This window comes from Orcinus orca, chromosome 7, assembly GCF_937001465.1.
Source record: "Orcinus orca chromosome 7, mOrcOrc1.1, whole genome shotgun sequence".
In the NCBI taxonomy this organism is placed as follows: Eukaryota; Metazoa; Chordata; class Mammalia; order Artiodactyla; family Delphinidae; genus Orcinus; species Orcinus orca.
Window position 1 is genome coordinate 81,332,918 of NC_064565.1, and position 26,441 is coordinate 81,359,358.

Here is a 26,441-nt window from a genome sequence, read left to right on the forward strand (position 1 = left end):
AGGCATGTCAGTCACGTTTGTCTTTCACCAGGGTGGGACTGGTCCTTCTCTCCCTGCCTTTGTGTACCCGTTTCAAAGTGGTGGGCTCTCTGGATGAGGATGGCCTTCTCCATTTCATGAGTGCTGCTTTTTAGAAAGAGATGCAAGGGCAGCTGTGCTTCTCTCTGAGAACTTCCATGTAAGCTCTGAAGGCCTGTTTATCTTTATTTGAGGAATGGCAAGTCTTTAGAAGAGATGGAGCCATAATTTCTCAAGGGATCAGAAAAAGACTGCCCCACGGGCCTCACTTCCCATCCTGACCATGGGGTTGACATGTTAGGTGTCACACAGTGCCGCAGGCCTCAAAGAACAGGGAGGAGGATGTAACTTTTATATTTCTCTGGCTTCAGATCTAATGCTGGGGCCTTAATTTCCAGGCTAAAATATGTAGTCTCTAAAAGTGAATAGGCAGTTGTTAATTTTTTTTTTTTTTGCGGTACGCGGGCCTCTCGCTGTTGTGGCCTCTCCAGGCTCCGGACGCGCAGGCTCAGCGGCCATGGCTCGCGGGCCCAGCCGCTCTGCGGCATGTGGGATCCTCCCGGACCGGGGCACGAACCCGTGTCCCCTGCATCAGCAGGCGGACTCCCAAGCCCTGCGTCACCAGCGAAGCCCGGCAGTTGTTAATTTTGAGGCCTAGATTTAGAACATATTCCTGAGGGCTTCTTTTCCCAACTCTTTAACACCTATTCCTGGTATTTAGCACTCTCCTCATCAGGGCTATATATCAATATAATTTAGTCTTCCTTCTCTAGGTATAAACTTATCTGAACCAAACTTTTTTGGCCATATAAAAATCAGTTTAAACTGAACATGGATTTTAGGAGGTTTTGTTTTACCTTTGATTGTTACTAATCTTGATTCATGGAAAGAACTATTGAGCTTGCAAGGTTTGATTTCTCAGAAGCAGTCATGTTCTTAATAAATTTAATTAAAGGCTCAACTTTGTTGTGTATGATGACAATTTTCTCCTCTATTAGAGGGAAAACCAAGTTTATGACACAGATTTTCTTTATTCACAGCAAAAGATTGAGGTATGAAGTATGGTTCTTATTTTCTCTATTTATTGTAGTTGGTTCTTTTCTAACCCTCTGAGGTGCAAAAAAAGCCATTGGATTTATTATATCATGCTTCACAAAGGTAGATTGGTGATGCTTAAAAGTTTAGATATGTGAAATAAAATTGTGACTGAAGCAAAACAAATGAGAGGTAAACTATTTACACATAATTCAATACTTTCTCTTCCCCGCATATGCTGCAAATCGTCTGTACTGTTTTATAGTTCAGATGAGCTTCTTTATGAATCACATTAGATGGCTGGAAAAAAAACGTCTGACCTTTCAGAAAGTTCCATGATTCTAACATATTAGAAATTCCTTACCCTAAAACTGGTATAAATATAAAACTGGTAAAAATAAAACATATGTTATAGTGATATTTTTGCTGCACTTTCCATTGTTTACCTCAGCAGGTGATTTTGAGTAAGGCTGGAAATCATTTTCTGAGATTCCTTTTTCCAACAGGAAAAGTAATACACTAGTTTGCAGCTCAATCATTATCCTACTGAGTAATTTTGCTCGAAGTCCTGCCCTAGTCAGTGTGCATATACTTGATCCTATATAAATGTTTGAGTGAGTATATAAAAGTGGTAGAAGACAGTCTATTTTCAGTTAGATTACCCTAGAGTGTTATGCAGGGATGATATTTAAAATACGAAAATTAATAAAGCATAAGCACCAACAAATTAGAATGGAAGTCTTTGAGAAGAGCTGGGTCCTTCGGTTTCTTTCTTAGCCAGACATTAACCCTTTCGTTCCTGAAATGTGGGAGGTCTAGAGAATCCTGAGAGAAAGGGCTGGTACAGGGATGGGGATCATGGTGGAATTCAACTCAGAGATGCAGCTGTTGACCAACTTGTGTATTTCAGTATTTGATCAATGGGTCTCTGTGCCTGTGTGTACCAGCTGAACATTATTAGCCTTGTAAATACATAATTAAAAAGCAGTGAGGGTGTGAGGGCCCTAAAATATAAGGAATGTAAGTGCTATATTTTATTGAAATTTAGGAGCAAAATATCACATGTATTTTAAAGTTGCTGAAATAATATGTTCAATAAAATAATTATGAGGCTTAAAATATCAGGATAATTTGGAAGCTTTTTATGCTTTCGACCCAAAAGACATACTATATTTATATTGATTTTATGAAATCTAAAGACTTTAGTTCTGATTTTATAAAATCTAAAGACTTAAGAATAAATTTAGACCAATTCCCTTAATTTATCCATGAATCTGAGGACCGTGGCCATTGTCTTCCACAGTTAGTGATCATGGTAAGACCTGAAGCTAGAACTCAGACTTGATCTCTTTCCTTTATACATCAGGACTTCTCCCTTTCCCTAATAGCAGCATGGAAACCGGCAGGAGTGAGGTCGATGGCTTTTCCAAACAAAACAAAACAAAAGGGATATGAGAAGCTGAGTATCCTGGCAGTCAGTAGGCATTTATTGAGCACCTAAAAGATGTTTTTTGTAGAGATACAAAACAAAAACAAAACAACCTTCCTTCCTTAAATATGCAGAATAGCAGGAATATGTAGCCATACTAACTGGGTTTGGATCCCAACTCTTCTCCCTACCTGTTCTGAGGTCTTAAGCAAGTTACTTCTTGTGCCTCAGTTTCCCGGCATAGGATAATAATACCTACCTCGTCGTGTTATGAGGATGAAAGTAATATACATGTAGAGCACATAGGAAGTACTTGACACATAGTAAAGCTTGCTGTTACTATTGATCATGGTTTTATGCACTCTGCTAGACATCAGTAAGGTACGCCCAGGACTCTGGCTGGATACAGAAACAGGCACGCCAGACAGAATAGATAAGCCTCACCATGGAGATCAAATAAGTGCCAAGAAGCAGGGTAATGGAGCAAAGGGAAAGTGTCCAGAGCCACCTTCTAAGAAAGTACGGGCTGTGAATTGCTTACAAAGAGGAGAGGCGACAATTCACATGTCAGGTATGGTGTGAGCAAAAGAATGGAAAGCAAGAATGACCACGATGTGGTCAGGAATCCATGAAATTGCTGGGCTGGATCGGGAGGTGTTGCTATTGGGTGTTAATGAGTTTAGCAGTAGGAGGTGGTGGAAAATTTTGGAAAGTTGTCAAAATCCTCGAGAATTCCTCTAAGTGCGTGATATGCTCTCTGGACTCAACTTCTTCTTTTCGGCTTGTAAGGCCCACAGGAAGTGCTCTTCAGAATAAATTGGGAGGAGGGAGAACTATGCAAAATACCTCGCACTTAGCACTAAATCAGTATTAATTCCTTTCTCCCTTCAGAGACTGAAAGTTTACTTTAATAAAGGGGAGGGATTAAGTTAACGTAGATGTTTAACTCGTGTACAGATAAACATTCTAATTTATCCATCTTAAATCTTCTGGCTGAAGCGTTTGCGTTTAGAGTTTCCCTTACTCATCCGCCTCGCCCGGGCCGCAGCAACCGACAGGCAAAGCCGGGAGTAAAGGCGAGAGGTAAAAGAGCGCTCCACGCATGCGTTAGAAGCCGCCCCAACTACCCCGCGGCGTCTTTTCTTGGAACAAAACTAGCGCGGAGCCGCGGAGCTCCGCAGTTTGCGTAGACTCGAATTTCCTATTGCTCTCACGGTCCGTGTGGAATCCACGAATGGTGCAGTTCTGCTACGCAAGTTTCGTTATTCGAAGTGAATGGCTGGGCGGTGAGTGTACGCCCAGAGCGTAACACCCATAGGCGGACGGGGTGCGGCTGCGCAAGGACCTGAGTGGGCCGTGTACGCCGCTAGCGTAGCGTGGTGTCTGACGCTCAGGTCTCCGCGACGCAGTTGGCGCAGCCGGCTTTGGTGAATACACGATTTAGTGCAGCCGGGGTTTGGTACCGAGCGGAGAGGAGATGCACACGGCACTCGAGTGTGAGGTAACTATAAAACCCCGATTTGTTTACATTCCCTCCCCCAGAACCGGCCCCTTGCGCGGCGGAGACTGCGAGTCCCGGGACAGCGGGGTGGGGGTAGAAAGGGAGACAAGGACCGGGGAGTCGGGGCTGAGTCCCTCGGGGATCCGGGCGCTGGGCTTCTCGCAGCTGCTGCTGTCGTTGGCGGCGGCGGCGGCGGCGGCGGCGAGCCGGGCAGAGCGCGCTGTGGGCTGCGCGTGGGGTGCCGCAGCTCCTCGTGTGCGCTCTGGGCTGCCGCGGGGTTAGCGGCCGGGCAGCCTCCGCCCCGCGTGCGGGACCCGCGCCCAACTTAGCCCCCTGCCGAGGCTGGGGGCCGCGCGGAGAGTGGGGCAGTGACCACTGGGCAGAAGGTGGCGGTTGGGGGGCTACGCGCGGGCGGCCTGGGGGCCGAGGGTGGCGTCGCCGCCGGAGGCGGGGACACGGTGGCCCGAGGGTGGGAGGATCCGCAGTCCGGTCTCGGCGAATACCCCCTGTTCTTCCTCTCGCGTGGTCCTCTCCGGTGTATCACGGTGACCCCGGGATGGAGCCTGGGCGCTGCTGTTCCGGCCCCGGGAGGCTAACGGACGGTGGCGCCTGTGCTCCTACCGCGGGAGGCCTCGTGGGAGCTTGCTTTCTCCCCTACCAACCGGAAAGCCGAGGCGGGGCGCGGGGTGGTTAATATTGAAGCCAGCTGGGGTCCCTGGAGCTGAGGGCTCGGGTTGGGCTGGGGCTGGGTCGGAGGGGGAGTTCGGGTGGGCCGGGAGGTGGCACGGCAGCCCAGGCTTTGTTCCTGAAAGCTCTTTGGCTGAGAGCGATGGGGGGCCCTGCTGCGGCAGTACGTCGGGGAACCTTCGCGGCCCCCTCCCCGGGTCTCGGGATCTGTTCAACTCCTTGCTTCTCCCTTGGGACCCCTGAGTGCCCAGGCTAAGGGGGGGCCTGGTGAGGGCACAGGCGACGTGACGTTGGAGGTCTTCCTGTGGCTTCTGTAAAGAACTGTTCACGTGGGAGTCTGTCCACATGGGCTGTCTTTATGAGCTGGGCAGGAGGAAGAAGCAGGATCCGCAGCCCTCAGTTGGAAGGGTCCTTCACTCAAGTCCCTGTTTTAAGTAATAAAGAGTGACATTAAAGCACATAATTTAAAAAGAAGATGGTAGGTTATACTGTGTGTGTGTTTATTTTTAACTTTAATTTAACGTCTTTTACGCTGTTCAGTTCTCTAGTTTTACCTTGGAACTGAGTCATTCTTGGAGCAAAACAAGCATGTGACAAGTTTGCATTTCATTTGTGTGGGTTTTTTTATTTTGATGGGTATCTAAATTCTACATAATTAAGAACAAGCAAGTAATATATGGGAAAAGCTGGAGATTTAGAATGTAGTTGATTGTAGTAATGCAGTTGAAAGCCTTAAGTCAAGACTTGTGTACTGTTTTTTGTTAGGACTTACAATTCTACAAATTTTAAGTACCTTGAGGCAGTCTCTTGCTCTAGACTTTGGGGTCCACACCAGACAACTTACATCCCTCCATGTGCTGAGTACTCCCATAGGAGAGAGAAATAGGTAATACCAACGATGAGTGATTTGAAGAAAAGAAAATAATAATGTACTGGAGGGACTTTTAAACTTTTTTTGTTTGATGAAACTCTGAATGATGAGTTTAAATGTATGGAAAACGTAGGATTACAAGAGAAACCAGTTGTATTGAAATATAATTACCAAAATGTTAAATATTTATGATGAAGTAATTCATGCTTTAGTAAAGCATTAAATATCGAGTAGTGGCAGGTCTGATGACTAATTTCAAACTAGTGAGGACTGTAAATGATCTTTATAGGATTTAATTTGAATGATTTATATTAATAGTGTCAGGTGCTGCATATTACTGTGTTTTTACCTACATTTATAACTGAAGGGATAACTAAATTTCAGAGATCAATTACAATTAGATATGTCTGTCTTCCGTATCCAAATTCACAAACCTGAATTCTTTACACAGCCCCCTGGTTAAGAACCCCTGTGTAAGAATGACTTTGTGCTACTTTAAAAGAAGTGGTTAACTATGAGGTGACATCGATAATATATTGCATGATAACCTTTACTTATTCTTCATGTTAATTTGTATTCTACTAACAGATAGCTTAAAAGCCAACACAGTTCTTCCCCTTTTTTGAGCACTTGATTTGAAGTAGGAGGCCTCAAGTCTGGTATGCAGGTACTAGTCTAGGGGGTGTTTTTGTTTGTTTTTAAACAGATTTATGGAGAATACAGGGTATAGGTATTATAACAAGGGAAATTATTCAACAACAGGAATCATCTGCTTTTAATTAAAGCGAATTTACGTTGTTACTATTCTATTCCCCACCTCTCCCCCACTTCCTCTACCCCCAGTTTTGGCCGTTATTGGAAAGAATGTACAGCTTTGGAGTGAGACTTAAGGTTCAAAACTGACCCATTATTAACTAGTTTGGTTACCTTGAGCAAGTTGCTTTATCTTAATCTTTTATCTGTGAACTTGAAGTACTAGAAAAACCTACCTCATGGGTTTACTGTGACCTTGAAATGACTTAATGAGCTAAGGGGCTACAGATAATTCATTTTACCTTCTTTCTGCATAGACGTTTCAGTTCTTCATTAGCAGTTGAAGGACTACTTTCTGTCTTGATTCCAGAATGAGGTTTAATGGTCTCTACTGGGCCATTGCGGGGATACAATTATCTTATTGTTGTTATTCATATGTAATAATTCATAGAATTTTTTCTGCTTTTGCATTTTCTAACTTATAATTACATAGATATATGTTGTTTTCCCTGCCAGACTAAATTCCTTGAGGGACACACACTCCGCAGCTTTTTGTGACATAATGCTGTAATGCTCATGACACCTTATTCAGTGAATGTGCAAAGCTTGGTTGTCAAGCTCTTTAATCGAGTTAAAAATGTTAAGTGAGTGATACAAAATTTAAATTCAGTATTAACCCAAGGAAATATTAATACTTTGGATTTTGATATGTCAGCCCTTGTCTGTGTAGTGGCTACCTCAAGAATGGAAATGCTCATTTATTAAAAATTGTATATCAAAAGGACTTTATCATGAGTGCATTTTAAACGTATTCATAAGATGCAAAAGAAAGCACACAGTAGGAAATGGAAAAGAAGTGCAGGTAATCAAAACAGAAAGCTAGTTTTTTCCTTTATAACAGGTTTTATAACCTTATTAAGTAATTTTTCATTATAAGTGTAATTCTCATTAAAAATATACTAACTTTAGCTTCAAGTTTACAAGTTAGAAGAGTGCTGTTTGTCCCAACAGTTTGATGCTGCCCCCTAGTGTTTGATTCCCCTTGAAGTTTTCATGCACTTACCTTCTTCATCTTCACCTTTTCCTAAAACAAGACTATTTAAGTTACAATTAGATTCCTTAGTGCTATTTGTCTAGTCTACCTTGAGATTTCCTCCAGCTGGTTAGTGTTACTAATAAGAGTCATTTTGAACTGGTTAACTTTGATTGCTTTTAACCCTAATTTTCTGAATGGGGCTGAGTTTGGGTGGAGGTAGAACAATATAAGGCCAAGTTTCCTTGCAAGTTATGTTGGGGGTGTTTTCAAACAGAAAGAGGGCTATATATTAAATGTGTATCTTTGAGGTTAGCTTTGCATATGAATAGCAGCAATTCCTTCAGTCTGGGCTGCTTCTGGCTTAATTTAGTCCCATATAACTTCGTGTTGTCTCCACTGTACTGAAAATAATGTTAAAATCACGTGGTGAGCTTTTTTTTTTAAGTTCAAGTGTTTTGGAACTTTGACTTTTATAGAATGATTTTTGAAAAATAGAGCCTCAAGGACCTGTAATAACCACAAGATTTCCCATAGTCATTTATGTAAACTCAAGATTTCAAATTATATCAGTTATCAATATTCCAAACTACTTTTTTCATTTTCATTATTTTCTTTTTTTTTCATTATTTTCTAATAAGTTTTGTGACTAGACCACACAATGACTTTTAGGTTTTTCCAAAATAAGCAAATATATTCTTGACAAATATTTACTACAATCAGAATATTCAAAAATGTGTTCAGTAGTTATGAAGGCAATTTTCAACTGAAATTGTAAAGCTTTAAATAACAATAGCATTATTGAAATTATTTCCAACTGCTTAAGAGACCACACTTTCAATGTTCAGAACACAATAGTTTATTGTCATAGCACATCATAAAAAAATAGTGTCAGATTCTATTATCAGAACATAAGGTTTTCTTTTTTTGTTGTTGCCAGATATAAGAATTGGATATTTAATAGACTTTTAATGTAAAAGATGTTATTAGAATGGCGTGGTGGTTACAGGTTTGTAAGTATAGGGATAAAATCTAAAATCTTTTTCAAGTAGTGTTTCAATTATTTTCATTAGGAGTTAGTGGTATATGATTTTGTAATTTTATAGTTTATATTTACCCATTATATTGTATATTTTACTGCTGAAAGAGGAGGTATCAGGTAATTGTTCTTGCATTAACATTTCTAACAATGGTGTTTACCCTTAATGTGTACACTGTTTTGGGGGACCATCCATCCCATTCAGAAAAGAGGTTTTTGGGGATTAGAAAAGTGAATCAGAATGTTGTCGGAAATATCTTTATCTTATTAATATAAGATTATGTGCTTTCATAGGACCCAGAAGTATTGTTATTAGAGTTACTGTGAAGTACTGTGTGCAGGAGTTATTTTTAATGCTCTAATAAGTATTGAAGACTTGTCAGTCAGTGATCACTTGAGTTTTTGCATTTGTTTTCATTCATATAGAAGCAGAAAATTAAATCGTTTTCAGTTGTAGTAACAAGGTCACAAATGCATATATCCCACTGCCCTGTTGCTTTAATGTCTGTAAATAAAAAATCATTTCAGATGTGCCTTCGTGCCTCTAAACTTTTTTCTGAATTCACTTTATATATTCAGTGAATGTTTGAGTTTTACAATAGTGGTTTCCCCTGTAGTTGTCTGTTGAATTGGTAAGTTTTAAAAAATGTGTAGATTAAGTCAGGGGTCAGGAAGCTATGGCCTTGGGCCAAATCAGTCTGCTTTTCTAAATTAAGTATTGATGGAACACAGCTTCCTTGTACATTTATATATATTGTATATTGCTGCTTTGTACCATAATGGCAGAATTGAGTAGGTGCCACAGAGACTACTGCCTGCAAAACCTAAAATATTAAATATCTGACCCTTACTTAAAGTCAGCCAACTCCTGGATCCAGTTCTTCATATTCTGTCATTATTTGATGTGTTGCTGCTTTTAAAATACTTACATTTTCCTACTACCTGTATGAGTAAGATACTTTAGTATAAAAGCATTCAAATCTAAATGAATGGGTAATAATGTGAGTTCTCAGGTATTCTTCACCTAAATAGTGTAGAAGCTTTTTGTCTCTCCCCCTTTCCATTTTCCTCTATAGGAGGAATAGCACCTTTATTTATGATGCTTGGATTTGGAATGTGGCCTTCAACCTTGAGCTACTACTTAACTCTATCACTGTCACAGTTTACCATCTCTAATTTAAAAGGTGACTGTGTCTTCCTTGTACCTCCTTCAGAGCAGAAAATGTTCATATTTTTTATGCCTTCTCCCTGCCCCTTCCTCCTGTCCCCTTTCCTCCTTTTTCCTCTCCTCCCACTCCCCTCATAAAGCAATTCGTGATTGCATGTTTACAGGCCTGTGAACAAGTGTTTTGGTGTAATTCTTCTTAGTGTACCTTTGCTGAAGATGAATCATTACTTTATTCTGTTTACATGTGAAGAAGTATACTTTGTGCTATGTCGTAGAAGAACATAGCCTCTTGATGAAGGGGGCTATGGAAAGATTGATTTACGTACCTTATCAAGATATATAGAATAAAATATGATTTATTATTACATTGTAAATCAATGAGATCAGTAAAACTATATTAGAAAAATACTTTATGTAATTATAATGTAATATTTAACTATTACATTATTGTATATACTTACAGAGAACAATTAGATATTATGTATTGTATATAATATATATCATAAAGCAACAGATCATGTTTTCTTTTCCCATGGACCTTTTTTAATGTAGAATTTCAGCTGACTTTGTAACTTGTTAATGTTTAAAACATATTTTAAGATTTTTGTTTTCAATTAGCATACTCTAGTTTTTAAAATAAAGTGAATAATTTGATATATATAACCAGTGTAAATAAAAAATTTATTTTCAAGAAAATAATCAATTTTTAAAAACTGAAGAAGGAAACCAAGTAGCTACAAGTCAAATCACTGAAAATTTTAAGAAAGTGTTGTTTAAGTTCACTGTAAATACAGTATTATATAATACATAATGTAATTTATGATTTATAAAAAATGTTAAAGCTTTTCCCCTGAAGATTTCTGCCTAAACACAAGTACTTGAAAGTTTTACTGAGGCTAAAACGTAAACTTTCTTAGTTAACAGATATAAGACTATTGTTTGTTAGTTCAGTGGACGTTTTATTTTCCCTAAAAAAGAAATGGATGTTAGGGGTCATGTTAATTTTAATTATTGCTTTTTTTTCAAAGAAGAAAATATATATTAAATATAGGGAGAAAAAACATTAAATTTAGAAGTCATAAAGAAATTGCAAAAGATGTTCACGGGTTTCAGTGCATGTACGTGAAAATGTCTATACGTGAAAGGGAAAACATTGTAATCAAAGTAAAAAGGCATTAGACAGAATTGAAGATGTTTTCTGCGGAAAATATGACCAAGCCATGTTATGTAAAAGCTCATGCATGCTTATAAAAATATTGAGACACCAGGAATAATTTGAATATAAGAATAAGGTAATTTTACCTGTTCCAAAATTAATAATACCAACTACTAATGAGAATACTATGACCGTACTACTGGTGGCAGTATAACCAAACTTAATTGCTCTAGAAAACAATTTGGAAGTATGTAACAAGACCTGAAAAGTATTCAAACTTTTGTGGTCTTTCCCCACATCTTGGACTTATCCAAGCCAGTAACTAAAAATAATAGCACAAATTGAAATTAAAATGATTACATATTGTGATTAAAACCCTGTAAACAAATGCTTGTGAAAATCTTGAAACTGTAATTCATTTTCTTCCACATGTGACATAATGTGATTTTGTTCAACAGAAACTTTTTTTAAGATTTATAATTGCTGACTTTTATATTTAGTTTTTTCAAAGTTATGCATGAATACAGTTTAAAGAATTAAATAGTTCTGTGAAGTTTTTAGGAAAAAGAAAAATCAGTCTCCTGTCTGGCTTCTTTTACATTCTGCCTAGAGAGATAAGGAACTCCTTTAGTTTCTCTGATTAGTTTGCTTTTCACTGCTATGTCTCCAACATGTTCATAACTTGCTGATTTTCAGTTTTAGTCATTGTCTGCTTCGGATTTAGCACTCTTTCCACCTCTCCATGTACTCATTTCCTATACCCCAGTTTTTCAGTACAATTGTATTGAATAATTTTGGTTTAGAACAGTATTTAGTGTTATATTTTTATGACTGTGAATGTTATTTACAATTGAGTCATTGTAATAAACTGTTACTTTTCCTGCACAGCTCCCCCCCCCCGGCATTAATAATTTTTTTCTTTTTCAATGTATCTGTATATTACAAAATCTACTGCAGTCTGTGTATCTGAGTGTGATTCTATTAAGAAAGAGAATGTGCCTTAAGAAGACTATGTTTATATAATTTATGTAGTTTTCTTTATGTTGGACAAGGTTGAACTTGATAATAAAGATGGATTGATACTTGATAATGAATTGGTTGTTTGCTAGTAAAAATTAAGTAGCTTTGACACTTGAACTATACTTTTGTAAGATTCTGCTAAATGGCAGGACTGAATCATTTAACTTTGTTCAAATAACTGTAAGGACAGCTAAAATTAAACAGTAGAAAGCTTCCCTGGTGAGGAAGAAGTAGTCTGTGTTGTCAGCAGCATCAAAAAAATGTTAATGTTATGAAAATATTGCCCTGGGGACTTCCCTGGTGGTCCAGTGGTTAAGACCCCAAGCTTCCAATGCAAGGGGCGCAGGTTCCATCCATGGTCAGGGAGCTAAGATCCCACAAGCCGTGCTGTGTGGCAAAAAAAAAAAAAAAAAAAAAAATACTGCCCTGGATATTCTGTGATTTTTTTTTTTTTCCTAACCTATGGAAAGGAGAGATCATTTTAGCTGGCAGTGCTTATGAATGGCAAGCTGGTACAAAATCAGGGTCATGTAACGGTGACAAGATGCTGAAAAAGGAAAACAAAGTAAGAGTGAAGATGAATGGAGTAATAAAGATTTAAGGCAATGGCAGTAACGATTCTTAGAATGAAGGTAACTGAGGGGTGATGAGTTGAAAGAGAATACAGCTCTGGAAGTTGAAGGGAGAAGGCATGTGTGTCTAATTCAGGTCCTAAGGTTAGTGCTCTGCCTTTAAGTCCTCTTTGTGATTATATGTTGTGTAGGTTTACATGCATTTGTAGTGGAAAGAAGTTGAAGCTTATTTATTGAAAGGGTAACTAAAATTGTAAACATTTTAGTAGCTTCAAAAGGCCTCACAATATTTTGTGACTGATAAAGGTTTCCCACCTCATGCATTTACTAATCTCAGATGCTCTTTGTATTCACAAGCAGCACAACAGGCATAGGAATATCATACATGGCTTTCTACATTATGGTTCCAGACTCCTTGTAATGAAAGCTTGAAAAGCAGAGACTTCAGATAATTTTTTTTGAATTTTATTTATTTTTTTATACAGCAGGTTCTTATTAGTTATCCATTTTATACATATCAGTGTATACATGTCAATCCCAATCTCCCAATTCATCCCACCACCACCACCATCCCCCCCGCCACTTTCCCCCCTTGGTGTCCATACGTTTGTTCCTCTACATCCGTGTCTCTATTTCTGCCCTGCAAACCGGTTCATCTGTACCATTTTTCTAGGTTCCACATATATGCATTAATATATGATATTTCTTTTTCTGACTTATTTCACTCTGTATGACAGTCTCTAGATCCATCCACATCTCTGCAGATGACCCAATTTCATTCCTTTTTATGGCTGAGTAATATTCCATTGTATATATGTACCACATCTGCTTTATCCATTCATCTGTCAATGGGCATTTAGGTTGCTTCCATGACCTGGCTATTGTAAGTAGTGCTTCAATGAACATTGGGGTGCATGTGTCTTTTTGAATTATGGTTTTCTCTGGGTATATGCCCAGTAGTGGGATAGCTGGGTCATATGGTAATTCTATTTTTAGTTTTTTAAGGAACCTCCATACTGTTCTCCATAGTGGCTGTATCAATTTACATTCCCACCAACAGTGCAAGAGGGTTCCCTTTTCTCCACACCCTCTCCAGCATTTGTTGTTTGTAGATTTTCTGATGATGCCCATTCTAACTGTTGTGAGGTGATACCTCATTGTAGTTTTGATTTGCATTTCTCTAATAATTAGTGATGTTGAGCAGCTTTTCATGTGCTTCTTGGCCATCTGTATGTCTTCTTTGGAGAGATGTCTATTTAGGTCTTCTGCCCATTTATTGATTGGGTTGTTTGTTTTTTTAATATTCAGCTGCATGAGCTGTTTATATATTTTGGAGATTAATCCTTTGTCTGTTGATTCGTTTGCAAATATTTTCTTCCATTCGGAGGGTTGTCTTTTTCTCTTGTTTGTAGTTTCCTTTGCTTGGCAAAAGCTTTTAAGTTTCATTCACAGTTTCAATTTCAGTGCTTGTGATTGGTCTGTTTATATTTTCTATTTCTTCATGGTTCAGTCTTGGGAGGTTGTGCTTTTCTAAGAATTTGTCCATTTCTTCCAGGTTGTCCATTTTATTGGGATATAGTTGCTTGTAGTAATCTCTCATGATCCTTTGTTTTTCTGCAGTGTCAGTTGTTACTTCTCCTTTTTCATTTCTAATTCTATTGATTTCAGTATTCTCCCTTTTTTTCTTAATGAGTCTGTTTAGTGGTTTATCAATTTTGTTTATCCTCTTAAAGAACCAGCTTTTAATTTTATTGATCTTAGCTATTGTTTCCTTCATTTCTTTTTCATTTATTTCTGATCTGATCTTTATGATTTCTTTCCTTCTGCTAACTTTGGGGGCTTTTTGTTCTTCTTTCTTTAATTGCTTTAGGTGTAAGGTTAGGTTGTTTATTTGAGATGTTTATTGTTTCTTGAGGTAGGATTCTAGTGCTATACACTTCCCTCTTAGAACTGCTTTTGCTGCATCCCATAGGTTTTGGGTCGTCGTGTTTTCATTGTCATTTGTTTCTAGGTATTTTTTGATTTCCTCTATGATTTCTTCAGTGAGCTCTTGGTTATTAAGTAGTGTATTGTTTAGCCTCCATGTGTCTGTACTTTTAACAGGTTTTTTCCTGTAATTGATATCTATTCTCATAGTGTTGTAGTCAGAAAAGATACTTGATACGATTTCAATTTTCTTAAATTTACCAAGGCTTGATATGTGACCCAAGATATGATCTATCCTGGAGAATGTTCCATGAGCACTTGAGAAGGAAGTGTATTCTGTTGTTTTTGGATGGAATGTTCTATAAATATCACTTAAGTCCATCTTGTTTAATTTATCATTTAAAGCTTGTGTTTCCTTATTTATTTTCATTTTGGACGATCTGTCCATTGGTGAAAGTGGGGTGTTCAAGTCCCCTACTATGATTGTGTTACTGTCGATTTCCCCTTTTATTGCTGTTAGCATTTGCCTTAAGTGTTGAGGTGCTCCTTTGTTGGGTCCATAAATATTTACAGTTGTTATATCTTATTCTTGGATTGATCCCTTGATCATTGTGTAGTGTGCTTTGTCTCTTGGAATAGTCTTTTTTTTAAAGTCTGTTTTGTCTGATATGAGAATTGCTACTCCAGCTTTCTTTTGATTTCCATTTGCATGGAATATCTTTTTCCATCCCCTCACTTTCAGTCTGTATGTATCCCTAGGTCTGAAGTGGGTCTCTTGCAGACAGCACATATATGGGTCTTGTTTTTGTATCCATTCAGCCAGTCTGTGTCTTTTGGTTGGAGCATTTAATCCATTTACATTTAAGGTAGTTATTGATATGTGTGTTCCTATTACCATTTTCTTAATTGTTTTGGGTTTGTTATTGTAGGTCTTTTCCTTGTCTTGTGCTTCCTGCCTAGAGAAATTACTTAAGGATTTGTAAAGCTGGTTTGGTGGTGTCGAATTTCACTTAGCATTTGCTTGTCAGTAAAGGTTTTAATTTCTCCATTGAATCTGAGTGAGATCCTTGCTGGGTAGAGTAATCTTGGTTGTAGGTTTTTCTCTTTCATCACTTTAAATATGTCCTGCCACTCCCTTCTGGCTTGTAGAGTTTCTGCTGAAAGATCAGCTGTTAACCTTACGGGGATTCCCTTGTATGTTATTTGTTGCTTTTCCCTTGATGCTTTTAATTTTTTTTCTTTGTATTTAAGTTTTGATAGTTTGATTAATATTTGTCTTGGCATGTTTCTCCTTGGATTTATCCTGTATGGGAGTCTCTGTGCTTTCTGGCCTTGATTGACTATTTCCCTTCTCATTTTAGGGAAGTTTTCAACTATAATCTCTTCAAATATATTCTCAGTCCCTTTCTTTTTCTCTTCTTCTTCTGGGACCCCTATAATTCGAATGTTGGTACATTTAATATTGTCCCAGAGGTCTCTGAGACTGTCCTCAATTCTTTTCATTCTTTTTTCTTTATTCTGCTCTTCAGTAGTTATTTCCACTATTTTATCTTTCAGGTCATTTATCCATTTTTCTGCCTCAGTTATTCTGCTATTGATTCCTTCTAGAGAATTTTTCATTTCATTTATTGTGATGTTTATCATTGTTTGCTCTTTAGTTCTTCTAGGTTCTTGTTAAACGTTTCTTTCATTTTCTCCATTCTGTTTCTAAGATTTTGGATCATCTTTACTATCATGACTCTGAATTCTTTTTCAGGTAGACTCCCTATTTTCTCTTGGTTTGTTTTGTCTGGTGGGTTTTTACCTTGCTCCTTCATCTGCTGTTTGTTTCTCTGTCTTCTCATTTTGCTTAACTTACTGTGTTTGGGGTCTCCTTTTGGCAGGCTGCAGGTTCGTAGTTCCCGTTGTGTTTGGTGTTGGCCCCTAGTGGGTAAGGTTGGTTTAGTGGGTTGTGTAGGCTTCTTGGTGGAGGGGGCTGGTGCCTGTGTTCTGGTGGATGAGGCTGGATCTTGTCTTTCTGGTGGGTGGAACTGTGTCTGGTGGTGTGTTTTGGGTTGTCTGTGAACTTATGATTTTAGGCAGCCTGTCTGCTAATGGGCAGGGTTGTGTTCTTGTCTTGCTAGTTGTTTGGCATAGGATGTCAAGCCCTGTAGCTTGCTGGTCGTTGAGTGGAGCTGGGTCTTAGCGTTGAGATGGAGATCTCTGGGAGATCTTGCGCCATTCGATATTATGTGGGGTTGGTAGGTTTCTGGTGGACCAGTGTCCTGAACTCAGCTCTCCCATCTCAGAGGCTCAGGCCTGACCCCCAGCAAGAGCACCAAGACCCTGTCAGCCACCCGGCTCAGAAGAAAAGGGAGAAAATAAATAAATAAATAAACAAACAAATAAATAAAATAACAAAGTTATTAAAAGAAAAAAAAATTTAAAATATATTTAAAAATTAAAAAGTAGTAAAAAAAAAAAAAAAAAGAGGAAGGAAAGAGCAACCAAATCAAAAAACAAATTCACCAATGATAACAAGCTCCAAAAAGTATACTGAAAAAAAAAAATATAGGACAGACAGAACCCTAGGACAAATGGTAAAAGCAAATCTCTACAGAGAAAATTACACAAAGAAGCATACACATGCACACAAAAGGAGAAAAGGGAAAAAAATAAATAAATAAAAGGAAGAGAGCATCCAAATCAATAAAGAAATCTACCAATGATAATAAGCTCTAAATACTAACCTAAGATAAACATAACACCAGAAATAAATTAGATGCAGAAAGCAAACCCCAAGTCTACAGTTGCTCCCAAAGTCTACCACCTCAATTTTGGGATGATTCGTTGTCTCTTCAGGTATTCCACAGTTGCAGGGTCCATCAGTTTGATTGTGGAGATCTAATCCTCTGCTTCTGAGGCTCCGTGGAGAGATTTCCCTTTCTCTTCTTTGTTCACACAGCTCCTGGGCTTCAGCTTTGGATTTGGCCTTGCCTCTGCATGTATGTTGCCTGAGGCATCTATTCCAGGCCCAGACAGGATGGGGTTAAAGGAGCAGCTGATTAGGGGACTCTGGCTCACTGAGGCCAGGGGGAGGGAGGGATATGGAATTTGGGGCGAGCCTGTGGTGGCAGAGGCCGGCGTGACGTTGTAACAGACTGAAGCATGACATGTGTTCTCCTGGGGAAGTTGTCCCTGGATCATGGGACCCTAGGAGTGGCAGGCTTCACAGGCTTCCTGGAGGGGAGGTGTGGATAGTGACCTGTGCTTGCACACAGGCTTCTTGGTGGCTGCAGTAGCAGCCTTAGTGTCTCATGCCTGTCTCTGTCTGTGCTGATAGCCACGGCTCGAGCCCATCTCTGGAGCTTGTTTGTGTGGTGCTCTGAATCCCCTCTCCTCGTGCACCCTGAAACAATGTTCTCTTGCCTCTTAGGCAGTTCCAGACATTTTCCTGGACTCCCTCCCAGCTACCTGTGGCGCACTAGTCCCCTTCAGTCTGTGTTCATGCAGCCAACCTCAGTCCTCTCCCTGAGATCTGACCTCTAAAGCCCAAGCCTCAGCTCCCAGCCACCAGCTGCCCTGGCGGGTGAGCAGAGAAGCCTCTCAGGCTGGTGAGTGCTGGTCAGCACCGATCCTCTGTGTGGGAATCTGTCCGCTTTGCCATCTGCACCCCTATTGCTGCGCTGTCCTCCGTGACTCCAAAGCTTCCCCCCGACACACCCACCATCTCCGCCAGTGAAGGGCCTTCTTAGCGTGTGGAAGCTTTTCCTCCTCCACAGCTCCCTCCCAGAGGTGCAGGTCCTGTCCCTATTCTTTCGTCTCTGTTTTTACTTTTTCCTTTTGCACTACCCAGGTACGTGGGGAATTTCTTGCCTTTTGGGAAGTCTGAGGTCTTCTGCCGGGTTCCATAGGTGTTGTGTAGGAGCTGTGCCACATGTAGATGTATTTTTGAGGTATTTTTGGGGAGGAAGGTGATCTCCACATCTTACTCCTCTGCCATCTTGAAGCTGTCCCTCTAATTTCTTTCTTTTACATGTAGCTGTCCAGTTTGCCCAGCACCACTTATTGAAGAGGCTGTCTTTTCTCCATTGTATGTTTTTGCCTTCTTTGTCGTAAATTAGGTGCCCATATGTGTGTGGGTATATCTCTGGGCATTCTATCCTGTACCATTGATCTATATTTCTGTTTTTGTGCCAGTACCATACTGTCTTGATTACTGTAGCTTTATGGTATAGTTTGAAGTTGGGTAGCCTGATTCCTCCATTTTTCTTTCTTAAGATTGCTTTGGCTATTCGGGGTCTATTGTGTTTCTATATGAATTGTAAAATTTTTTGTTCTAATTCTGTGAAGAATACCATTGGTAGTTTGATAGGGATTGCATTGAATCTGTAGATTGCTTCGGGTAGTATAGTCATTTTCATAATGCTTTTTCCAATCCAAGAACCTGGTATATTTCTCCATCTGTTTTTGTCATCTTTGATTTCTTTCATGAATGTTTTATAGTTTTCTGAGTACAGGTCTTTCGCCTCCTTAGGCAGGTTTGTTCCTAGGTATTTTATTCTTTTTGTTGCAGTGGTAAATGGGAATGTTTCCTTAGTTTCTCTTTCTGATTTTTCATTGTTAGTGTATAGGAATGCCAGATTTCTTTGCATTAATTTTGGATCCTGCAACCTTACCAAATGCATTGATTAGTTCTAGTAGTTTTCTGGTGGCATCTTTAGGATTTTCTATGTATAGTATAATGTCATTGGCAAACAGTGACAGTTTTACTTTTTCTTTTCCAATTTGTATTCCTTTTGTTTCTTTTTTTCTCTGATTGCTGTGGCTAGGACTTCCAAAAGTATGTTGAATAAGAGTGGCGAGAGTAGACATCCTTGTCTTGTTCCTGATATTAGTGGAAATGCTTTCAGCTTTTTACCATTGAGTATGATGCTTGCTGTGGATTTGTCATATATGGCCTTTATTATGTTAAGGTAGGTTCCCTCTGTGCCCACTTTTTGGAGAGTTTTTATCATAAGTGGGTGTTGAATTTTGTCGAAAGCTTTTTCTGCATCTATTGAGATGATCATATGGTTTTTCTCCTTCAGTTTGTTAATATGGATTATTACATTGATTGATTTGGGTATATTTGAAGAATCCTTGCATTCCTGGGATAAACGCCACTTGATCATGGTGTATGATCCTTTAATGTGCTGTTGGATTCTGTTTGCTAGTATTTTGTTCAGGAGTTTTGCATTTATGTTCATCAGTGATATTAGTCTATAATATTCTTTTTTTTGTGATATCTTTCTGGTTTTGGTATCAGGGTGATGGTGGCTTCATAGAATGAGTTTGGGAGTGTTTCTCCCTCTGCAGTTTTTTGGAAGAGTTTGAGAACAATAGGTGTTAGCTCTTCTCTAAATATTTGATAGAATTTGCCTGTGAAGCCATCTGGTCCTGGACTTTTGTTTGCTGGAAGATTTTTTTTTTTTTTTTGCGGTATGCGGGCCTCTCCAGTTGCAGAGCACAGTCATCCAGATGCGCAGGCTCAGCGGCCATGCCTTACGGGCCCAGCCGCTCCGCGGCATGTGGGATCTTCCCGGACCGGGGCACGAACCCGCGTCCCCTGCGTCGGCAGGCGGACTCCCAACCACTGCGCCACCAGGGAAGCCCTGGAAGATTTTTAATTATGGTTTCAATTTCATTACTTGTGATAGGTCTGTTGATATTTTCTAATTCATCCTGGTTCAGTCTTGGAAAATTATACCTTTCCAAGAATTTGTCCATTTTTCGTGGCTGTCCATTTTATTGGCATATAATTGTTTGTAGTAGTCTCTTATAATCTTTTGTATTTCTGCAGTGTCAGTTGTGATTTCTCCTTTTTCATTTCTAATCTTGTTGATTTCTGTCCTCTCCCTTTTTTTCTTGATGAGTCTGGCTAAGGTTTTATCAATTTTATCTTCTCAAAGAACCAGCTTTTAGTTTTATTGATCTTTGCTATTGTTTTCTTCATTTCTATTTCATTTATTTCTGCTCTGATCTTTATGATTTCTTTCCTTCTACTCACTTTGAGTTTTCTTTGTTCTTCTTTCCCTACCTGTTTTAAGTGTAGTGTTAGATTGTTTGAGATTTTTCTTGTTTTTTGAGGTGAGATTGAATTGCTATAAACTTCCCTCTTAGAACTGGTTTTGCTGTGTGCCATAGGTTTTTGGTTGTGGTGTTTTGATTGTCATTTGTTTCTATGTATTTTTTAATTTCTTTGATTTCTTCAGTGATCTCTTGGTTATTTAGTGACGCACTGTTTGGCCTCCATGTATTTGGTTTTCTTTACTGTTTTTTCCTGTAATTGATTTCTAGTCTCATAGCTTTGTGGTCAGAAAAGATGCTTGTTACGATTTCAATTTTCTTAAACTTTCCAAGGCTTGATTTGTGACCCAAGACGTTATCTATCCTGGAGAATGTTCCATGTGCACTTGAGAAGAAAATGTATTCTGTCACTTTTGGGTGGAATGTTCTATAAATATCAATTAGATCTATCTGGTCTATCTGGTCATTTAAAGTTTGTGTTTCCTTATTTATTTTCTGTTTGGATGATCTGTCTGTTGATGTAAGTGCATTGCTAAAGTCCCTTACTATATTTGTGTTACTGTCAATTTCTCCTTCGTGGTTGTTAGCATTTGCCTTATGTATTGAGGTGCTCCTATGTTGGGTGCATAAACATTTATAATTGTTATATTTTCTTCTTGGATTGATCATTATGTAGTGTCCCTCCTTATCTCTTGTAACAGTCTTTATTTTAAAGTCTATTTTATCTGATATGACTAGTGCTACTACAGCTTTCTTTTGATTTCCATGTGCATGGAATATCTTTTTCCATCCCTTCAGTTTCAGTCTGTATGTGTCCCTGGGTCTGAAGTGGGTCTCTTGTAGACAGCATATATATGGGTCTTGTTTTTGTATCCATTCAGCCATTCTTTGTCTTTTGGTTGGGGCATTTAATCCATTTACACTCAAGGTTATTATTGATATGTATGTTCCTATTACCGTTTTCTTAATTGTTTTGGGATTGTTTTTGTGGGTCTTTTTCTTCTCTTGTGTTTTCCACCTAGAGAAGTTTCTTCATCATTTGTTGTAAAGCTGGTTTGGTGGTGCTGAATTCTCTTAGCTTTTGCTTGTCTGAAAAGCTTTTGACTTCTGCATCGAATCTGAATGAGATCCATGCTGGGTGCAGGCCAGAAGGGAGTGGCAGGGTATACTTAAAGTGTTGGACTGTTTTTAAGAGGGAAATAAACTTGCTTGTTTCTTAAGCCACCGCCCTTTGAGAGAAGTCTCTTTACAATAGCTGCTTAGTCTATGCTGACAAATGCATACTTCATTCAAGTGATTCTTTGGCACACACCTGCTATATAGCTATTCTAAACTAAAGTTGCAAAGTTTATGTATGATTTACTTTAAAAAGTACTTAACAGAGGGCTTCCCTGGTGGCGCAGTAGTTGAGAGTCCGCCTGCCAATGCAGGGGACACGGGTTTGTGCCCCGGTCCGGAAAGATCCCACATGCCGCAGAGCGGTTAGGCCCGTGAGCCATGGCCGCTGAGCCTGCGCGTCCGGAGCCTGTGCCCCGCAACAGGAGAGGCCACGACAGTGAGAGGCCCGTGTACTGCCAAAAAGAAAAAAAAAACAAACCCCACCCCAAAAAGCAAACAAAATACTTAACAGAGATTTAATATTACCTTTATGATGTCACTCATGTATTTTGCATTCCTATCGTGCTCTCTTGAATGTAAATGATTAGATGACTTATTAGAATCGTTGCAGTAAACAAATTGAGTACTATACACTCAAAAAGTAGACACAAATGACAATTTAAAACTCATATAGACCACCCACAGTTTTTGTGTTTCATGGAGTCATTCATTTGATGTTGCCTGATCAATATATATGTATGTTTATTTATTTATTTTTTTTTTTTGCGGTACGCGGGCCTCTCACTGCTGTGGCCTCTCCCGTTTCGGAGCACAGGCTCTGGACACGCAGGCTCAGCGGCCATGGCTCACAGGCCCAGCCGCTCTGCGGCATATGGGATCCTCCCAGACTGGGGCATGAATCCGTGTCCCCTGAATCGACAGGTGGACTCTCAACCACTGCGCCACCAGGGAAGCCCTATATGTATGTTTTATTTTTACCACTGGTACCTATTCATTTGACAGTGAGATAATGTTCACTGAAGGAACTACAAGACATTTACATATCAAATGAACACAGCAACATTCATTCAGAGTATCGCCTTTCACTAGCATCTCCAAGTGGAAAACCAAGGTAATTGTAGGGAGTGTAATGTCCTCTTTCTGCTTAATAGCAATTGTCTTAATCTGTTCCCTTTCATCTTCATTAGTGTATAGGTAAAACTGTATGTTTTAAATGGTGACTTTATCTATGAGACTATTATATAAGAAACTGAAGCGTTTGGATTAAAAACAAAATCTCAAACTTAATGTAGCTTTGGGATTAAACATTTTATAGACTAATTATTTTCTAAAATTCTTAAACCACGTGTGATAACTAAACCTAATTCAGGTAATCATAATATTCGATGTAATTAAGTACCATTTGAAATAAATGGGAGTGTTTATATAATTTATTTGTATAGGTAGTGGCTCTCAAACTTTAGCTAGCATCAGACTCACTAGGAAGATTGAATGACACACTGCTGAGCCCTAACCCCAGAGTTCCTGATTTAGTAGGTCTGGGTGGGGTGCAAGAATTTACATTTCTAACAAGTTCCCAGGTAACCATGATACTGCTTCTGCTGTTCCTCCAACACATGTTGATTAATCACTGATGGCGGTTAGGTATCAAACTTACAAAAAGTATATACAATACAAATGGACTCCGATTTACGATATTTTGACTTTACAGTGATGCAAAAGCATTATGCATTCAGTAGAAACCATTCGTTTTGAATTTTGATCTTTGTCCAAGGTAGTGATATGCAGTACAGTACACTCTTGTGATGCTGGGCAGTGGCAGCGAGCTGCAGCTCCCAGTCAGCTGTGCGATCACCAAGGTAAACCATTCTGTACCCATACAACCTTCTGTTTTTCACTTTTAGTACAGTATTCAGTAAATTACATGAGATTATTATTATAAAACAGGCTTTGTGTTAGATGATTTTGCCCACCTGTAGGCTAATTAATGTAAGTGCTCTGAGCACATTTAAGGAAGACTAGGCTAAGCTATGATGTTCAGTGGATTATGTATGTTAAATGCATTTTCAACTTATGATATTTTTCAAGTTAGGATGAGTTGAGACATATTCCCATCTTTAAGTCGGGGAGGATCTGTACAACACACACCTGAATCCCATTATGCTGCTTTTACAAATATTAAATGTTTTGTCACATTGCTTCAGATTCCCCTCACTTTTTAAGAAATAAAACACTGCAGATGCAGCTAAATATGCATACTTCCTCTACCATCTGACTCCCCTTCATTTCTTCCTGAAAAGATAACCACTCTCTAGAATGTGATCATCCCCATGTTAAGCTCTTGCTACATGTATGTAGAACCCAAATTAAGGTATTTTGCATGTTTTTAATTGTGTATAAATGATATGACATGTACCTTTTTGGAGTTTACTCTTTATGTTTCTAAGAATTGTGTTTGTTGTGTATTTCATAGTCACACATTTATAACTTTAAAATAATCTTTACTTACATAAGTATGCCATATTTTTTTATCCATTCTTCTACTGATGGGCATTTAGGTTTGTGGCAGGCACTAATGGTTATATAATCAACTGACATTCCTCATTTACCTCCTTTTTGCTTGCTGTTAGTATGCCCTCCATATGCATAGGAAAGGTGGCTTCTTTCCAATCTCAAGAGAATGAATGTCGATTTGTCTAAGCCGATCATGGTAATTTCTTCCTTCACCAGTTTTGTTTTGTGTATGTAGTACAGCCCTGATGAAAGATATGTTAAGGGAAATCTGAGAGGAACTTTCAGGAAAGATTTTTCTCCCTGGATGAAAAGAAAAAGATAAACCTTCCCGCTTTGGATATGGTTGTGCAAGGATGGAGTGGTTGTAGCAACAGCAGTTTCTTGAGATTCTGAGGAGAAAGATCTGAGGATGAGAGAGTTTGGGCTTTTGCTTGTGTAATTGTCCTGAAACCACCATTTTGCCCAACCTTTTTTTTTTTTTTTTTTTTTTTTTTGTGCGGTACGCGGGCCTCTCACTGTTGTGGCCTCTCCCATTGCGGAGCACAGGCTCCGGACGCGCAGGCTCAGCGGCCATGGCTCACGGGTCTAGCTCCGTGACATGTGGGATCTTCCCAGACCGGGGCACGAACCCGTGTCCCCTGCATCGGCAGGCGGACTCTCAATCACTGCGCCACCAGGGAAGCCCTTCCCCAACTTTTTTAATGTGAAATTTTCCTCTTTGTTTTAACCACTTTTAGTTGAGTATTCTGTTATTTACAAGATAGTTAACATTAAAAAAAAAATCAACAATACTGCGTTAGAGATTCTTGAATTTGTCTCCTGTGCATAGTGTAAGAGTTTCTCTAGGGTAGATAGATAGATAAAAGTGGAATTTTGGGGCTGTGGAGTGTATTCATATTCAGCTTCAGTAAATGTCAGATTGCTTCCCAAAATGGTTGCACCAATTTATACTCCCACCAGCAGTGTAAGATATTTTCTATTTCTTTACATTAGATTTTTGCTTAACACCTGGTATTTTCAGATATTAATTTTTGCCTCTTAATGTCTTGGTGTGTTATCCAGATTATTAGTGATCATGTCACTGCTTAACCATCTGTCCTGTTTATAACCTTTGTATAGTTGTCTATGCAGTATTGGAGTGTTTTGTATTTTTATATATATATATATATATATATGTTTTATATGTTCTGAATAGTGATCTTTTATATGCATTGTTTATATATACACATTGCAAATATCTTTTAGTGTATAGCTTGTCATAAACTTTGTTTATTGTGTTCTTTATTGTAGAGTAATACTTAAAGAATTTAGTATAATTAAATTAATCAAAATTTCCTTTTAAGGTTTGTGCTTTTTGCATCTTATCTAAAATTTAGTTTAATTAAATTATCTAAAATTTCCTTTTAAGGTTTGTGTTTTTTTTTGTCTTTCCTTAGCCTAAAGTCATGATAGTCTCCTATATTTTATTCTAAAAGTTAAGAATTTTTTTGTTTTTCACATTGGGTTTTTAATCCTCTTGGAATTGACATTTGTGTATGGTGTGAGGGAGAACTATTTTTTCACAATCAATATTACTGATTCTTTTGTTTTTTTTTTTTTGTGGTACGCGGTCCTCACTGTTGTGGCCTCTCCCGTTGCGGAGCACAGGCTCCGGATGCGCAGGCCCAGCGGCCGTGGCTCATGGGCCCAGCCACTCTGCGGCATGTGGGATCTTCCCGGACCGGGGCACGAACCCGTGTCCCCTGCATCGGCAGGCGGACTCTCAACCACTGCGCCACCAGGGAAGCCCCTATTGATTCTTTTTCTGAATTCTGTTGTTTCTTTGGTCTATCTGTATGGCCCTCTGCCAGTTCTGTTATTTTAGTTATATAACTTTATAAAAAGAAGTCTTTATCACCTTACTAGTTTTCTGAACTGTGTTGGTTGTCCTTGGGTTTTTGCTCATCCATATGAATTTTTAGATTAGCTTATGCAGTCTCATGAAAAGCAGACAGCTTCCGGGATTTTGATTGACACTGAATTAGATTTGCATATACACTTGGGAAGACTTTATATACCTTATGCCATTTATTCCATCCATGTAGGTGGTGTCTCTCCAGTTTTTGCAAATAATGTCATATACATTTCTCCTTTTAATGGTCTTGTTCTATTTATTTCTAGGAGCCTAATAATTTTTGTTTATAATTACATTTTCTAATTGGTTTTCACTGGAGAAAATTTGATTTTTAAAAACTTTTAATTGAAGTACAGTATGTGTACAGAAAAATACACAGAGTATGATAAGTACAATGAATTATCACAAAGTAAACATATTTGTGTAACCATTACTCAAGTAAAGAAAGAGAACATTACTACAATTTCCAGTCCCAGTTATTACCCTCTACCTTCCCTTCAAAAAATAATCATTGTCGTGGTTTAGTTTTGCCCATTTTAAATTTTATATAAATAGAATTTTGCTCTATAGTTTATTTAGCATTTATCTTTGGCTCAGTCTCAATTTGTGAGATTCATCTGTGTTAATGTGTGAATCTGTGATTATATTTTCATTCCTG

At 38.7% G+C, this 26,441-nt stretch overlaps 1 protein-coding gene across 4 annotated transcripts in view; it reads left to right on the top strand.

Moving 5' to 3' along the window:
• SLC39A10 (solute carrier family 39 member 10) overlaps positions 1-26,441 on the top strand; it is a 133,131-nt gene that overhangs the window by 63,068 nt on the left and 43,622 nt on the right. The window contains exon 1 of one of the 4 annotated variants that reach the window (XM_004276951.4): positions 3,442-3,983. The exons of 2 other annotated variants lie outside the window; for them this stretch is intronic. The gene's annotated coding sequence lies outside the window, so the exon portion shown is untranslated. Of the gene's footprint in view, positions 1-3,441; positions 3,984-4,026; positions 5,149-26,441 lie in introns of those variants that run through there. One more of the 4 variants, XM_033400317.2, reaches the window with a different exon arrangement.